This window comes from Rhineura floridana, chromosome 6, assembly GCF_030035675.1.
Source record: "Rhineura floridana isolate rRhiFlo1 chromosome 6, rRhiFlo1.hap2, whole genome shotgun sequence".
Lineage (NCBI taxonomy): Eukaryota > Metazoa > Chordata > Lepidosauria > Squamata > Rhineuridae > Rhineura > Rhineura floridana.
In genome coordinates, this window is record NC_084485.1 from 14,996,493 (window position 1) to 15,013,732 (window position 17,240).

General features: G+C 45.6%; 1 protein-coding gene across 5 annotated transcripts in view; it reads left to right on the forward strand.

Annotated features, from left to right (window-relative positions):
• Positions 1-5,683: 5,683 nt before the first annotated feature.
• The window catches only part of RBBP8NL (RBBP8 N-terminal like), a 61,719-nt gene continuing 50,162 nt past the window's right edge, over positions 5,684-17,240 (forward strand). For all 5 annotated transcript variants that reach the window (XM_061631068.1, XM_061631071.1, XM_061631069.1 and 2 more), the window contains exon 1: positions 5,684-5,900. The gene's annotated coding sequence lies outside the window, so the exon portion shown is untranslated. The remainder of the gene's footprint in view (positions 5,901-17,240) is intronic.

Sequence of the window (17,240 nt, forward strand, 5' to 3'; positions counted from 1 at the left end):
AAGTGGTCGCCCGCACCTGTCCAAGCACCTTGTCCACGTCCTCGAGCTGAACCAACTGAAATTCATCCAATAAAACAGGACAGGACTGTGCTCCGGACACCTCATTAGGCTCAACTGCTACAATATTGGAGTCAAGGTCCCGGCGGATGTTTGTGATCTTATCTTGGAAGTGTCTTGCAAACTCATTACAGCGGGCTATTGATGGTATTATTGCGTTCTGAGGACCAGAGTGTAAAAGTCCCCGAACAACCTTATAAAGTTCCGCTGGGCGGTTAGAAGATGACTGAATGGAGGCAGCAAAGTACTGCTTCTTCGCTGCCCTCACCGCCTTCACATAGCGAAGATAACTTATAAAATGCCTTGCATGATGGGAAATCCTTACAAAAATGTGCATATTAGGCAAAACTGCATACAAAAATGTGTATATTTGAAGAAATTCACACCAAAATACTGATGAAGTTTCATGAGGACTTTAAAAAATTGCAAACTGACGTGGAAATGTGGAGAACTGAATTCAAGACTGGAAAAATTAGAAACAGAGAAACCAAAATTGACAGATTCACCCATCCTTACCGCCACAACTCAGTTATAACCATAACAACTTGTGGTGTCTCTGTAACTGTTATAGCTCTCAAGTTAGCATATAAAGGAGGAGGTTATTCCTAAAATACCCAGGGCCCAGGCTGTTTAAGGTGGGGGTGGGGAATATTTTGAGCCCAGCAGGCAGTATCTTGACATTCCCAACAGAGCTTGGAAAAGTTACTTTTTTGAACTACAACTCCCATCAGTCCCAGCCAGCATGGCCACTGGATTGGGCTGATGGGAGTTGTAGTTCAAAAAAGTAACTTTTCCAAGCTCTGGTTCCCAACCCCTAGTGAGCCAATTTGACAGGTGGACAGAGATACCCATCTGTCAACCAGCTGTCACTATTTTTCCTCTGCAGCATAGCTTGGGCACAATGGATGATCCCAGCCAGTCTTTAAACTTTAAGACTTGAACAGCCAAAGTCACCACATTGAGGGGAGCCACCAGAATCAAACTGGAAACCATCGAAGAAGATTTGGACAGTCTTGGACAAAAGGCCAGCCATTGGATGCTGAATGAACTGAATTCCAGACTATCTTCAAGGACAGCCCCATGTAGAATACATTCATTACCTTAGATATAATATATAATTAAATAAATAAAATGTATTTTATATTGTGACCTGCCCTGGGACCAACCAGTGAAGAGAAAGTGGTGGTAATCATCATCATCATCATCCAATCTGGAAATGATTAAGAACATAAGAAAAGTCTTGCTCGATCAGACCAAAGGCCCATCTAGTCCAGCATCCTGTTCTCACAGTGGTCAGCCAGATGCCTATTGGAAGCCCACAAGCAGGACTTGACCGCAAAGAACACTCTCCACACTTGTGATGCCCAGAAACTGGCATTCCTACTGACTCCAGCCTGAAGGTACCACTTTGCTGTTATGGTTAGAAGCCATTGATAGCCTTATCTATTCCTCCATGAATTTGTCTCATCCACTTTTTAAGCCATTCAAGTTGGTGGCCTTCACTACATCTTGTGAAGGACTTTCTTTCATCTGTCTTGAATATCCCAACATTCAGCTTCATGGGATGGCCCTGGGTTCTAGTATTATGAAAGAGGAAGAAAAATATGCACAATTTCATACTACATCTCTATATTGCCCCCCTCTCTTACTTGCCTTTTTTCTAGACTACAATGCCCCAAATGTTGTAGGCTTTCCTCATAGGAGAGTTGCTCCAGCCCTTTATGGGTTGCACCATAGATTTGTATAGGGCATGAATGACTGCGGCTAGATTTGATATCTCCAGGAAGGAGCACAGGAGGCTCTTTCAACATCTTTAATATCAATGGCTTGGCTCTTCAACAGTGGGAACAACAACAAATGAACAATAGTTTTGCTGGGCCATCCAATCCAGCATTCTGTTTCCAATGACAGTGAAGCAGACATCTCCAGAAATTCACATCAAGATGTAAAGCTACTGCCTGTAGCTTATTCCAAGCAGCAGACATGCTAAGGTCCACCACCTCATTCTGAGTCATGGGCATGCAGTCCTTTCCCTGTGTATGTAGAGAATAGCTCTCACCTCTTGCCCTCCATTTTGCCTGAGCAACCCAAGCAAACACTTCCTTCGAAGTTCCCAAGCACAGGAAGATCGGTTCTACTTGGCAGCAACACAGAGAAATCCTGGTGATAATGAACGCTAGAATATAGCCATTTCCTCAGCTCTCAAAAGGTGTGAACCAGCACCTGGGAAACTTGAGGGGGGATAAGAACATAAGAAGAGCCTGCTGGATCAGGCCAGTGGCCCATCTAGTCCAGCATCCTGTTCTCACAGTGGCCAACCAGGTGCCTGGGGGAAGCCTGCAAGCAGGACCCGAGTGCAAGAACACTCTCCCCTCCTGAGGCTTCCGGCAACTGGTTTTCAGAAGCATGCTGCCTCTGACTAGGGTGGCACAGCACAGCCATCCTGGCTAGTAGCCATTGATAGCCCTGTCCTCCATGAATTTGTCTAATCTTCTTTTAAAGCCATCCAAGCTGGTGGCCATTACTGCGTCTTGTTGGAGCAAATTCCATAGTTTAACTATGCGCTGAGTAAAGAAGTACTTCCTTTTGTCTGTCCTGAATCTTCCAACATTCAGCTTCTTTGAATGTCCACGAGTTCTAGTATTATGAGAGAGGAAGAACTTTTCTCTATCCACTTTCTCAATGCCATGCATAATTTTATACACTTCTATCGTGTCTCCTCTGACCCGTCTTTTCTCTAAACTAAAAAGCCCCAAATGCTGCAACCTTTCCTCGTAAGGGAGTTGCTCATTGGCATTGAGGTGACAGCTGCCAATCAAAGGCCACAATAGAAAGGGGCCCTTAAAAAGGGACTGAAAAGATGGTCTTTTGTCCCCCTTGAATCCCCAACTGGCAACTGATGCCTGAAGCGACCTGTGCCAGAGAAGGTGACCATCCAGAGTAAGTTTTACAATGTTAGTTTGGGAATAGTGAAGGATTAGTTAGACCAATATTCTGGGGTAGCGTTTTATTTCCATTTTGAGCTGCGTACTTGCTATTTCCACACACACACCCCTTCTACCTATGTTCCTTTTTAATAAATTGCTTAATTAGATTTCTGGGCTGGGCTGGTTTCTGAACACACTAAGGAGCTGGTTGAAAAATGGAATCCCTTCAAGTCGATTCAGACTTATGGGCAACCCTATGAACAGGGTTTTCATGGCAAGCGGTATTCAGAGGGGGGTTACCATTGCTTTCCTCTGAGGCTGAGAGGCAGTGACTGGCCCAAGGTTACCCAGTGAGCTTCATGGCTGTGTGGGGATTCGAACCCTGGTCTCCCAGGTCGTAGTCTAACACCTTAACCACTACACCACACTGGTTACCCCCCCCATTTGGCTGAGGCTGTTTGAGCCTGGGAGAGGGGAGGGGAGACAGGCTGAAGTTACCAAACAAGAGACTTGGAATGCAACTGGCTGTTTCCCTACTCTTGAGGAGACCTCCATAAGGCAGTGGGAATACTGCGCCCTTGCTCTTGGTGGCCCATAGGGAGGTAGTGGCAGCAGAGAGAAAGGACTAGGATGGATTCCCCAGGCCTACCCTACAGGGTTGGTGCTGAAGTGAGGGACTACCCTACTGTTACTGAGAGCATATCACTTCTTTGGATCCTTTCCTTAGAACCATCCATATACCAAAGAGCCACAATTTTCCAATGTGTCAGAAAAACCTAGCTCTCCCAAATGATAATTTTCAGAATTCCACATCTCAGTGAATCCTAGCAAAGTATGGTACCAAATCAAGAAAGCCAGTGATGAAAGAGGGCATGGACAGGCAAAGACAGAGTAACAGCCAATCATTATGGGAGTTAACATGCAATCCACTTTGATCACTGATTCTTCAAGTCAAACAGGTACCTTGGGAGACTGTGTAAATTAGGCACCCAGCTGCTGCTGATATGCATAGAAGAGCTTCAGTAGTGGTTAAGTAAGGACTGCGCTGAACATTTGCTGGTTTTGGTTTCCATGGCAAAAGTAATGCTTTCAGGCCCCCTGAAATGTTTGGAACTCCTCAAAAACCCTCCCACTGAGGAAGTTCACCTTTTTACAGGCCTGTTCACACTCATTGTTTCCCCAATTTGGTACTGCATCCATGCCACATGCCAATCCCCCCCCCGTTATATTGGGAGTAACGCACCATGGCATGTTACAAATGACCTGAACCAGTGTGTGTGGAGGGGGGAGGAGATAAACAAAAAGGTAATCTAGTCTTCCCTCTGCTGATTCCTCCTATAAAGTGTTTGTTGTTTTTGCAGGCTTTACACCTCCCCCTTCCGCCATTCTTTTCTTCTCAGTTAGTTAGTAATAGCTCCCTGAGCGTCAGCATATATGACTTTACCTCTTCGTCGTAATAATCCTTATATTTCTTTATTCTTTCAACTGCCAGTGTTAACAGACCAGTTATTTCTACACTCCACAGCTCTCTCTTTCTGTGTACACTCTAATATGTTATGGGTTCTTTCTCACAGAGAGCAAACAACCCTGATTTAGTGTGAGGGCAAAGCTTCCTGGAACAGTACTGTGGCAGTTCTTCCTGAATAGGTTAATACTTTTGTTCCTTGTGTAGCAATCCATGAAAGATCATTAAAACATGGGGAACCTTCCAATGTTGTGTTGCTGAATATCACCCTTTTCAGCTCAGCCCTAGTTTAAAGGCATGCACAGAGTGTTTCAGAATAAATCATCTAGTCGGTGACTAATTCTCTAAATCAGGAGTGTGAAACTTGTGGCTGGACTACAATTGCCATCATTACAGGCCATTGGCCATACTGGCTCGGGTGATGGGAGTTGGAGGGCCAAAGGTTCCCCACACCTGTTCTAAATCAATCACAACCACACACCACTTCCTGCTGGGACACGTGTAGCAGGATCAGCATGAGAGAGAGAGAGAGAGAGAGAGAGAAGGAGAAAAAGAAGAAGCACTGAGAAATGGAGGGAACCACATTTTGGATTAGTTCAGAACCTGGCAACGTTTCAGTATTCAGATTCAATTGCTTGAACTTTGAATATTTTGAGGTTGATTCATCTCTTCTTTTCTTTTTTTTAAGTGAAACCCTCCATCTTCTGAATGAGCATGATCAGTGTCAGCACTATGTTTTTTTTTCCCCAGATGAGGAAATGTTTCCTTCAGCATTTCACCTCCTCAAATTTGCGGCATCTCTCGGAATAATGGCATGGGATCTGTTCTTAACAATATGAGATCAACTGACAGATGTCAAGCTAAGTACACAATGAGCTTTCCTTGTAGGCAAACTGGCAAGACGTGAGGAATCAAGAGTTCACCCAAGTGGTTAGGCATGTTTCTGCCCCCTCCCCAGTTCCTACTTATACAAAGGTAAAATTCTGTAAAAGGAAACAAAATTTCCCATCTTAATGATGCCTTCTTGGGGGAGGGAGCTGCTTTGTCCATGTGATTGACTGGCTTTGACCAACTACACAGAGCTGTAATTATGGGAAAACAATCAAATCTCTATGTAGAGTTTGTGGCAAACTTGTCTGACCACTTCTTTGTATTATAGCAGAACCTGTTCTGCAGCCTCAGTACCAATGAACCTCCTTTCCGCTCCTGAGTTAAAGAAACGCAAACCAGTGCAGCAAGTTTGACCGAAATGCAAAAAAAAAAAAAAGTATGGCTTATTGTCTGTGCAAATTTACCCACATTACTCTTTCCTATCTCCGTTGCCTTCACAGTCTTTCTTTGTTTCTCTAGCATGACTAGATAGAGTGACAAAGTTGCAGAAATCAAGGTAGGAAGGAGGGGAGAGGGAGGAAGAGAGAGAAAAGACAAAGGAAGATCTGCACCGGCCTGATGTGAGTATTTGCTACTGCACTTGGAACAGATTTTACCTAGTGACTTCCCCTGTTAGCATAGCATAGCATATGGCTTTGCAGATCAGAACTGGTGTCGGCGCTATGTGCTCATGTGATGCAAATGGATCCAGGGCTTATGTGTATCCCACAAGGCATAGGCCCTTAAATCTAAATGCTGGCTTTATTATCTGCTCTGCTTGGATATTGATATATACATGGTTTTTCTGAGTGGTTCTATATTGCGAATTGTGCCACTATCAAATATTGCTCATTGGGTTTGTTTGTTTGGGGGGGTGGGGGTTGTCTTGTACAATTTGATCATCTATTGTCTGGCTGGCCACCGAATGAAACAGGATAGTAGACTAGATGGACCTTAGCCTGATTCTGCATGGTGATTCTTCTGTTTTTTATATATGTCCAGAGTGCAAACATTCCCTGATCGTGCCACTACCAATCTTCAAAAAAATCAAGGTAGCTGCATTTTAAAACAATCTTGCTCCTGTGTGCATTGAAGCACTTTTTAATTTTTCCCATTCTGCTGGGAAATTATTTCTGTGGGATACAAAAGTTTGTAGAAGGTGGTGTTGAAAACAACATTGCACTGCCTGCACCACGGGTCTGCAAACGATGCAAAGTATGAACACAGAAAGAGCCTTGGATGAGACTAAGAGTCCATTTGCCCTTGTATGCTCTTTCACAGAGTTGCCAGTCATCCAGATACTTCCAGGAACCCCATGAAAGGTATGAAGGCAGCTGCCCTCTGTCATTATTTGCCTGCCCCAGCAACTGGTATTCCAAAGTATACTGCCCCTGAACATGGAAGCTCCATTTAGCTGTTGTGATCAAAATAATCAAGTAGTAGCTAAGTAATTCCCTTTTCCTGCCAAGGAAGACAGTGTTCACGTATTAACATGAGCGATCTGCTTTAGCCAAAATAAGTTCTGACTTGGTTCACTGAATTTTTGAATTTTAGAGTTTAGTTAGGTCAGTTAAAATGGGGGGGGGAGCACTGAGCAAGGTGATTATGCGCTTATCAGACCAAAGCCACCTGCCTCTTTTAATGGAGAGGAGGGGAGTTTTAGCGGTGGCGGAATGCATGTTTTGCATGCGAACGGTCTCGGGTTCAGTCCCTAGCATCTTCAGGTAGAGCTGGGAAAGATGCCTGGAGAGCCTCTACCAGTCAGTGTAGACCATACTGAGCTAGATGGGCCAATAATCTGATATAAGGCAGCTTCCTAGAGAGAAAAGTTATAGCTCAGTGGTGGAGCATTAGCTTTGCATCCAAAAGGTCCCAGGTTCAATGCCTGCCATCTCCAGGCAGGGTTGCGAAACTCTCCTCTCTCAAATCCTGGACAGCTGCTGCCAGTGGTCTGACTTAACAAGGCAGCTAATCTGTGTTCCTGGAATGAGAATTTGAAACTATGGTGAATGTGATTGTTGGAAATTTGTATTGAAAAAGACTGTGCCCTTGACACCTATTTCGTTCTGTGCCGAAGTGGCAGGACCCCTGCCCAGTTTAAGCTTCACAGATGGGCAGGAATCTTCTGCAAATCTGGATAGGCCAGGCATGTGAAGCTGCCTTATGTCATGTCAGAGAGCCAGTGTGGTGTAGTAGTTAGAGTGTTGGACTACAACCTGGGAGACCAGGGTTCGAATCCCCACACAGCCCTGAAGCTCACTGGGTGACCTTGGGCCAGTCACTGCCTCTCAGTCTCAGAGGAAGGCAATGGTAAACCCCCTCTGAATACTGCTTACCATGAAAACCCTATTCACGGGGGTGCCATTAGTCGAAATTGACTTGAAGGCAGTCCATTTTCTTTACATATCATGTCAGATCAGTGTTCCATCTAGCCCAGTCTTGTCTGCACTGACTGCCAGCAGCTCTCCAAGAATTCACACCAGGTAACCCAGGCACATCCATACACAAAGCACAGGCTCTGTTTCTGTACTAAAGGACCCTCCCTCGTAGCCAGACAGAAGCTTCCAGGTAGCCCACAAGCGAAGCATGAAGCCAACAGCCTTCTACCATTATTTGCTCTCAGCAACTCATATTCAGATGGCCACAACTGCAAAACCATCCCCTTTATTTTGAGGAAGGTGGTGCAGTGGTTCCTCGAGTGTTGGCCTAGGACCTGGGAGACTAGAGTTCAAATCCCCTCTCAGCCATCAAACTGACTGGGTGACTCTGTCTCTCTCTTTCTCAGCCTAAATGACCTCGCAGGGTTGTTGTGAGAATGGTTCCCCCTACCTTATGAGGACAGGGGACCCACTTACACCGCCTTGGAGCAGATGTGGGGAGCCTTTGGTCCTCCAGATGTTGCTGAACTATAACTCCCAGCAAGCATGGCCAATGGCCAGGGATGGCAGGAATTGTGATTCAGCAACTTCTGGAGGGCCAAAGGTTCACCACACCTGCCTTGGATGGTATAAATGTAATAAATAAATTTAAAAATTAACATGAGCTGCCCACCAAGATGGGATCTTTGGCCACCTTCTTCATTCTGCCCCTTTCCGCTCATCTTCACCAATATCTGTAACAGATTGCCGAGTTTGAGCTGCACTGTCCATCTCTTTGGCTTGACCAGGGCTTGGTTTCAGAAGCAACCTGTCCTTCCACATTGTGAGTTAACATGAGATGAGTTTTGGGAGGAGGAGGAGGAGAAGGCTCTCATTGCTTACTCTGGATTTAAGACTGGCCATGCAACTTTTCTCTGTCTTGCCTGCTCAGATATCGTTAAAGCAAAAAGATGGCTCTAACCCTACAGGCAGTGCCAGGCAATAGCAACTGCACTGGGTGGGGACCCATGAAACAAGGCAGGTTGTCTCTGTTCTACCTGCTGGGTGGCTTGGTGCAAGGTGCCTTTATCACCTGCTTTGGTGACCGACGGCTGTGTGCAGCTAGCTAGCTACATGCAAGATATTGAGCTGAACACCATTTACCTAATTTGCACCTCTTCTTCATAAATATAGTGAGTGCCAAGCAAAAGCAGGTTGCAGGCACCACCCTCCATAGCTCCACAGCATGCTGATCCCAGAATTGTGATCCATCCCATCCATTGAAGGAGTTTTCCCCTAAATATCAGAAGGTGTCAGGCTGCTCTCATATCCCTGATTTGTCTTGAAACTCACTGGAGGGCCTTGAACAAAGTCACTTTTCTCTGTCGGAGTTCCCCAGCCATAAAATGGGGAGGCATGAGCAGTGGCATCTCCCAAGCAGCGTTCCTGCAAGGGGGGAATGTAAAAAGTATGTACATTTTTTGCACGCTGATTGTGCAACAGAATTGACTGTGCACCAAGATTCTAAAAACACCCAGCTGATTTGCCTTTAGAAAGTTTAGCTTGCAAAGCCCTGAACGCAGTTAACAGCTGGTGCCCATTGGGACTGTTATCGTGGAAGGCAGAGGGGTCAACGGTAGGTGGAGGCAGAGCCAATTAATTCTAGTTTTGTCTCCCATCCTCCCTGTTGAGTTCTACAACGGCAACATTTTCTACCACTGGTTTAGGGGAAAGTCCATAACTCAAGAGAAAGAACCATAGCTCAGTGGCAGAGCATGCACCTTGCATGTTATATGTTATGGTTTATTTCTAGGCCGCCTTTTGGCCAAAAAGACCCCCAAGGCGGCTTACACCCAAATGGAAAAACACAAATACAAAATACAAATAAAAACAACACACTTTACAAAAATCCAAGCCAACAAAATCCTAGCATTTCTAAAAAGCAACAATATGCTTCTAAAAAGCAAAATATGCAGTCTATCTCAAATATTTTGGGGAAAAAAATATTTTTTTAAAATCAATAGTTCTGCAGACTCAGAGTAAAACTACAAAGTGGAAGGCCCAGTTACACCACTGCAATGCTGCTCCTGTCTGCTGCATGGCTCCAGCTGTACTCAGTGTTAACAGGTCTTCTCCAAGCCCAGACACTCAAGCCACTTGTAGGAGGGTTGTGATGCTATGCAAAACTGCAGCTTGTGTTCTAAAAAGTGCATGATTCTGGCATCTGATATCTAACAGAGCTCTGTTCTATAAACATACAAACAAGCTTCTTGTGTGTGTGTGTTTTAAAGAAACAACTAAAGAAAGCCACATGAGTGCTGACTGCATGCAGGAGGTTCTAATTTCAGTCCCTGGCATTTCCAGGTAGGGCTGGGAGAGAACCCTGCCTGAAACCCTGGGGAGCTGCTGCCAGTCAGTGTAGAAAGTACTGAGCTAGATGGACCAATAGTCCGACTCGGGATGTGGCAGCGTCCTGTGTTTCTAAGTTCCACGACCAGAGGCAGCATGGCTCTGAATGTCAGTTGCTGGGAATCACAGGTAGGAAAAGTGCTGCTGCACTCGGTTTCTGCTTGCGGGCTTCCCATCTGGACATCTGGTAGGCCACTGTGAGAACAGGATGGTGGACTAGATGAGCCACTGGCCTGATCCAGAAGGCCTTTCTTATGTTCTTAACACTGAGGCTACAGAGGAGGAAGCAGACATCCAGTGCTGCCACCCCTTGGATTGAATGTAAGCAAGAAGGCAGACGAGGGAGGGCTGGCTGCGGGTCGACTGAGGTTGGTGGGGCAGTGCCCCATTTGTCCTAATGGACTAGCCTCCACTGCCTAAACAGGCTTGGAACACGACGACCTGGGTTGGGTTGCCTCGTTCATTCTGGTCAACATCGTAGACCTTGCTCTTTATGCTTCCACTGAATGAGGCTTAGCAGAAACCACTAAGCGCAGGACCTTTTTGGTTGTGATGCCTTCCTGTACATTAGATTAGATTAGATTAGATTAGATTAGATTAGATTAGATTAGATTAGATTAGATTAGATTAGATTAGATTAGATTAGATCAGGATTCAAATGCCAGGATAAATCCTGGCTCTTCTGCATAGTTAAACAATGGAGTTGACTCCCACAAGAGGCAGTGATGGCCACCGACTTGGATGGCTTTAGAAAAGGATTAGACAAATTCATGGAGAGGGAGGCTATCAGTGGCTACTAGCCACAATGGCTGTGCTCTGCCACCATAGTCAGATGCAGCATGCTTCTGAAAACCAGAAGCCACAGGAGGGAACAGTGCTCTTGCATTCAGACCTGGCTAATGGGCTTCCTATGGGCATCTGATTGGCCACTGTGAGAACAGGATGCTGGACTAGATGGGCCACTGGCCTGAACCAGCAGGCTCTTCTTATGTTCCCATGTTCTTAGCCTTTGGGTTAATTTGAAGTTTGGATTTTTATTTTGGGCTGTCTCTGTATGTTGATACTCATGAATTATTCTATGTCTGATAAACTGTTAAGATCTGTGTCGGCTGGGGGTCTTTTTACATGTATTTTAGTATTGATTTATTGTTGTGCTGTTGGTTTTAATGACGTGTTGTTAGCTGTTGTCAATTCTTTTATAAGAAAGGCAGAACGTATGTATGAATGTATATTAAGATACAGACATAAGATGTCATTTAAAAACCCAGAACTTATTTATCAAAAGTTGTGGGCTAGACTAATTATGGCTGCTTCCAGTTTTAGTGCTGCAGCGCAAAACTTGAAGCAGGCAGTGGTGGTTCTTGTGAAGAACCACAAGGTAAGATGTACCAACTAGCACAGCGTCTGAGTTGTGTGGTTTTGAGAAACAGTATCTCTTTTAAATTGTGTAACTTGCACTGAAGTTACTAGCCCTCAGTGTGTCAAACAGTGCTGAATCAGGGCCAGTTAGTGCTGAGTGTTGAATTGGGGCACCTATACACTTGGGAAGCTTCCATCTCAAAGCAGCGAATGATTCCCACTGTACTGCTGTAAATACAGAATTTGCACCAAAGGTATTGCAGACTGGTCCAAACCAAAGTAAAGCAGTTGAGAAGGAGGGCTCTGTCTACATTTCTGCAAGTCTTTGAGTTAACTACACATTGGACACGCACTGCAGGCCTCTTCCTAAAAACAACTGCAGCAGTGCAGGAGCTGGCTCTCTACATTGCTGTGGTACTTGTTTTATTTATTCTTACATTTATATTCCACCTTTCCTCCGAAGAGCTCAAGGTGGCATACACAACTATCCCCTCCCATCCTCACAACAACCCTATGAGGTAGGTTAGGGTGAGAGACAGTGAGAGGCCCAAGGTCACACAGTGAGCTTTGTGGCCCAGTACAGAGTTGAACCCTGGCCTCCCAGATTTTAGTACAACACTCTAACCGCTAAACCACACCAGTGAGGTCAGTTGTGTTTGTCTCTGTCACTCAGTTCTCATCTGCCTGGGAGCGAGGGGAACAATTGGGCAGATAAGAAGCTGACCCTGTCCATGTGATTCTGGTACTTGCACTTGAAGCACACTGGCACTAAGACTGCATGATGTGGAAGCTGTTCACATACCCCTGTGGATGGAACCTTGATATGTATTCAGCCTCAGCCCTGGATCCTGCTAAACCAGAAACAGAAGTACTTGTGGTTGTAGCAGAGTCTTTATTTGCATAGTCACGGAGAACCAGATTGATTTGGGAGGGCTGCATCTCTCTTGGTAAATAAACTAAATGCCACACATCCAAGCTGGATTTAGAAAGGGAAGAGGCACCAGAGATCGTACTGCAAACATACGTTGGATAATGGAACGGAGCAAGGAATTTCAGAAGAAAATCACCCTGTGCTTTATAGACTACAGCAAAGCCTTTGACTGTGTAGATCATGAAAAACTATGGAATGCTTTAAAAGAAATGGGGGTGCCACAGCATCCGATTGTCCTGATATGCAACCTATACTCTGGACAACAGGCTGTACTGTAAGGACAGAATATGGAGAAACCAATTGGTTCCCCATCGGAAAGGGTGTGAGACAGGGGTGTATTTTATCACCCTATTTGTTTAATCTATATGCAGAACATATCATACGGAAAGCAGGATTGGACCAAGATGGAGGTGTGAAAACTGGAGGGAGACATATCAATAATTTAAGATATGCAGATGATACCATACTGCTAGCAGGAACCAGTAATGATTTGAAACGAATGCTGATGAAAGTTAAAGAGGAAAGCACAAAAGCAGGACTACAGCTGAATGTCAAAAAGACTAAAGTAATGAGAACAGAAGATTTATGTAACTTTAAAGTTGACAATGAGGACATTGAACTTGTCAAGGATTATCAATACCTCGGCACAGTCATTAACCAAAATGGAGACAATAGTCAAGAAATCAGAAGAAGGCTAGGACTGGGGAGGGCAGCTATGAGAGAACTAGGAAAGGTCCTCAAATGTAAAGATGTATCACTGAACACTAAAGTCAGGATCATTTAGACCATGGTATTCCCCATCTCTATGTATGGATGTGAAAGCTGGACAGTGAAAAAAGTGGATAAGAGAAAAATCAACTCATTTGAAATGTGGTATTGGAGGAGAGCTTTGTGCATACCATGGACTGCAAAAAATACAAATAATTGAGTGTTAGAACAAATTAAACCAGAACTGTCCCTAGACGATAAAATGATGAAACTGAGGTTATCATACTTTGGACACATAATGAGAAGACCTGATTCACTAGAAAAGATAATAATGCTGGGAAAAACAGAAGAGAGTAGAAAAAGAGGAAGGCCAAACAAGAGATGGATTGATTCCATAACGGAAGCCACAGACCTGACCTTACAAGATCTGAACAGGGTGGTTCATGACAGGTGCTATTGGAGGTCACTGATTCATAGGGTCGCCATAAGTCATAACTGACTTGAAGGCACATAATAACAACAACAGCAAAACAGAGCAACTGGGTGCAATACTGCCTGTCCATTCCCCCCCCCTTGTATCTTTGTAAGTAAAACAGCCAAAAACATGAGGAAGAGTCTAGAATATGCCTGACAGATTGGGCTATGCACTTTGGCCCTGTTTAAAAATGATGTACCAGTGGGGCACTGTGGACTATGCATAAGGACAGGGGTAATTTCAGTGGTGGTGCCTGTTGTAAGCCCACGGTTGCCAACTTTAAAACTAGCCCCCACTAGCCATCCCACTAAAGCAACTTCATATGCCAACATTAGCAGCTGCTAAAGTTTATCTCAGTGGTGTGAAGGGAAAACAGATTAGTTCACCTGCATAAGCACGTTTCTCGTAAAAGCAAAAGAGCTAGCCAGGCTGTTATTCTGCTTTGGTTTTTTTCTGGTCAGTTGGCAAGCCTAACCAGCTTGTAAATTAAAAATGCACCCTTAATTTGTCCAGGGCAGTAATAGGATCCTGTGTCAAAATTGGAACGTGCAGTTCTGTGTTCACTCGATTAAACCACACCTCGGCCACCTAAGCCCTCCAGGCAACCTGCGGTGATGCACAGATGGTGGCATAGTTGGGAACCGTTTCTTTGCTCCTCTTGTCCTGAGTTGTCGCTGCCTGCAAGACATGCCACGACGCATGTGCACACATTTTGATACACCTCACTTGGCATACAGAGGCTTGCACAGCAATTCCTGAGCAGGCAGGCAGGCAAGGCTTAATCTGCGCATGAGCTCATTGTTAGGGTTTAGCCTTGGAGCCCGTTTTGCATGCCACGACTCAGCGCTGGGGAGAGGATGAAGGAAGACGAACGGAGAGAGTGCCTTTCAGCCTATGCAAAGAAACCCTCTGAGTGTAGGGTAACTATGCCTCCTGATTGACAGAGGACAGTCCTCTGTTTGAAGGGCTGTCAGAGGGTGGCCCTCTATTTGAAGGCATCCTCTGTTTGAAGAACTGTCTGGTCCAATGCCTTTTAAAAATAAAGAACCCCAAGAAGTCCTTGACATTGCTCATCCACAATTAGCACATGGACAGAGGGCTGAGCAGGTACACAGGACAACTGGTCCCTGTCTTCCCCACTATAATGAGATATGCCGTGTTTCTATTTAAATGAGAGCAATTGTTTCTAAACTGGTTATCTACCAGTGGAGGATGATCCACAAGGGCAAAGAGAGCTCTTCCCCACCAACCTCAGTCTGTTTGTTCTCAGCCAGCCCTCACCTTCCTGCTTTCTTTCTTACAACTGCCTGCCAGCTTCCTCCTCTTCCCTTGGCTTAGGGTTGCCCTTGTAGTACTCGGCAGGGAAGAGGAGAGGGACTAAATTAGAATGAGCTGATTCCGCCTGTCATTCGCTTTGGCTCCGCCTGCTGTTGGTCTCCTGGCCTTCCACCCTACCAGTCCCAACGGGCATCAGCCACCAGCGGTATCTATACATGTAAAGTAGCATATGCATTTTTATACAGATCTGTATCCTCCGTCGTCTTCTTTTGGTGATGCATTTCCTGGTTTTGGGAGATGTGAAACCGGCCACCCTGTCTGAGTGGGAACTTAAAATCAGGCATGTCTTTAGGGATTTTTCCAAATCCCAGCTGCATAGTGCTGTTCTCTCCCCAATGAATAATCATAGCCAGCCTCAACTTGGCTAGGATTGAAATGGAAATGGACTGCCTTCAAGTCGATTCCGAGTTATGGTGACCCTATGAATAGGGCTTGTCTGGTAAGCGGTATTCAGAGGTGGTTTGCCATTGCCTTCCTCTGAGGCTGAAAGACAGTGACTGGCCCAAAGTCACCCGGTGAGCTTCATGGCTATGTGGGGATTTGAACCCCGTTCTCCCAGGTTGTAGTCTGACACTCTGACCTCTACGCCACAGGATTAAGAACAAACAATTAAAGGCTAGAGGGCTTGAATCTTCTGATTGCTCTTATTTTATGAATTAGAATGAGACAGTTCCAAAGCAGCCAAGAGTACACGTCGCTCAAGGTCCACTGCAGGGGTGCCACCAGTTGTCCTGTTTATTGAGCATTCATACTGATTTGATTGCAGGGAGGTTAGATGATGTTGTGTCAAACATCACATGAAGCTATGGCCAGTTCTGATTTGAGAGGCAGGCAAGTTACTTTCAGGATATCCCTCTCCTCTTCCCTGCAATCAGCCACTTGGTCTCCCTCTTGGCAAACTCCCCACTGCTGTGCAGAGAGAAGGGGTAAATGTAAGAGGAGCTGCAACAGGTCCAGAGGGCTTTGGTGGTCAGTAGTGGGGACCATTTTGAAGCACAAGCTTCATTGGATGCCCAACAATTCTGACACCTGATGTTAGCCATGGGGCATGGGGTTCGAAGGGGAAGCAGGAAAAGGGGGTGGCAGAATGAGAGAGAAAACGTGGTGGCAGAGAGAGAGGTGATAGAGAAAAGAGGTGACCCCACCCACTGCTAGCATGTGGTCTCCGACAAATTAACCTGGAGGAATGCAACATTTGACCAAAAAAAAAAAAAGTTTCCCTCTCTGGCTTGACAATGATGCTTTGCCCTCCCCATCACCCCAAGCTGTGAGAAATTCCAGAGCAGTCTTTGCCAAGCAGGTGCCCTCTAGATGGCTTGGACTACACCTCGGCTGTGCTGGCTGGGGTTGATGGGAGTTGTAGTCCAAATCATCTGGAAGGCACCAGGTTGGTAAAGGTGTTCTAGAGGAAGCACTATTGAGTCTCATCTCCTTTTGGATGAAAGATCAGTGGAGATGTATGGTGCTTTCTGCCCTATCTGTTAATTTACAAATATTATTAATGACCTGAAACAAACATTGCAGTGTGGAGTGCTCTCCCTGATCAAAATTTCAGCCACTCCATTCCCTTCCCTTTCCTCCCCCCCGCCCCAGTTTTTTTGAAAAAGTAGCATTCTGTGGCCACCTTGCACACTCAGGGTTGTATCCAGTGCTGAATGCGCAGAGTTCCCCTCACGCAATGGGACTTCCCTTCCCTCTCCTTGTGCACACCCAAAATCTGCTCTGGAGCAGATTTCGAGGGTGCATGAAGGGCTGCAAGAGAAATGAGAGAAGGGGGAATTTCTGTTGCACAAGCGGAACAACAGCACAGGATACCACCTCATCTGGCTGTACTGGGGGTTTCTCTCCCCACCTGCCCCTTTGGGTTCTTTCCTAATTATTTTCTGTATTTCTGGAAGTCTTGGGATTCCATCAGGCTTGCTGATGCCTCCCTCTCGAGCCTGGGGAGTGCTGTTTTGGCTATGCAAGTGATGGCAGCACTCTCCCCCTGAACTTTGGAGCTAGTGGTATATGCAAGTAGCACATTGGATTGTGGAGTACTCCGGTCCAGTATGCCAGCCAGCTATAATGACCTTTTTCCCGATATTCCATTCCATTTCCCCTCTCCCTGTTTTCTGTCTAAGACACCTTCCCATGTTCCTGTCGTTTCCCCAGCAGAGAAGTTGACCTACCGCACACCCAGGCAAAAGCGGGCCAGCCAGACCCCATCAAAGCCCCTTGCTCCTGCAGGGACCAGCCCTCCCCTCCCCTTCCATCATAATTTACATCATCCCTCCATTCATCTTGTCCCCTGGACTTGCTTGCCCTACTACTTGCTGCAAGGCAATTTTGCCTCCCCTCCCCT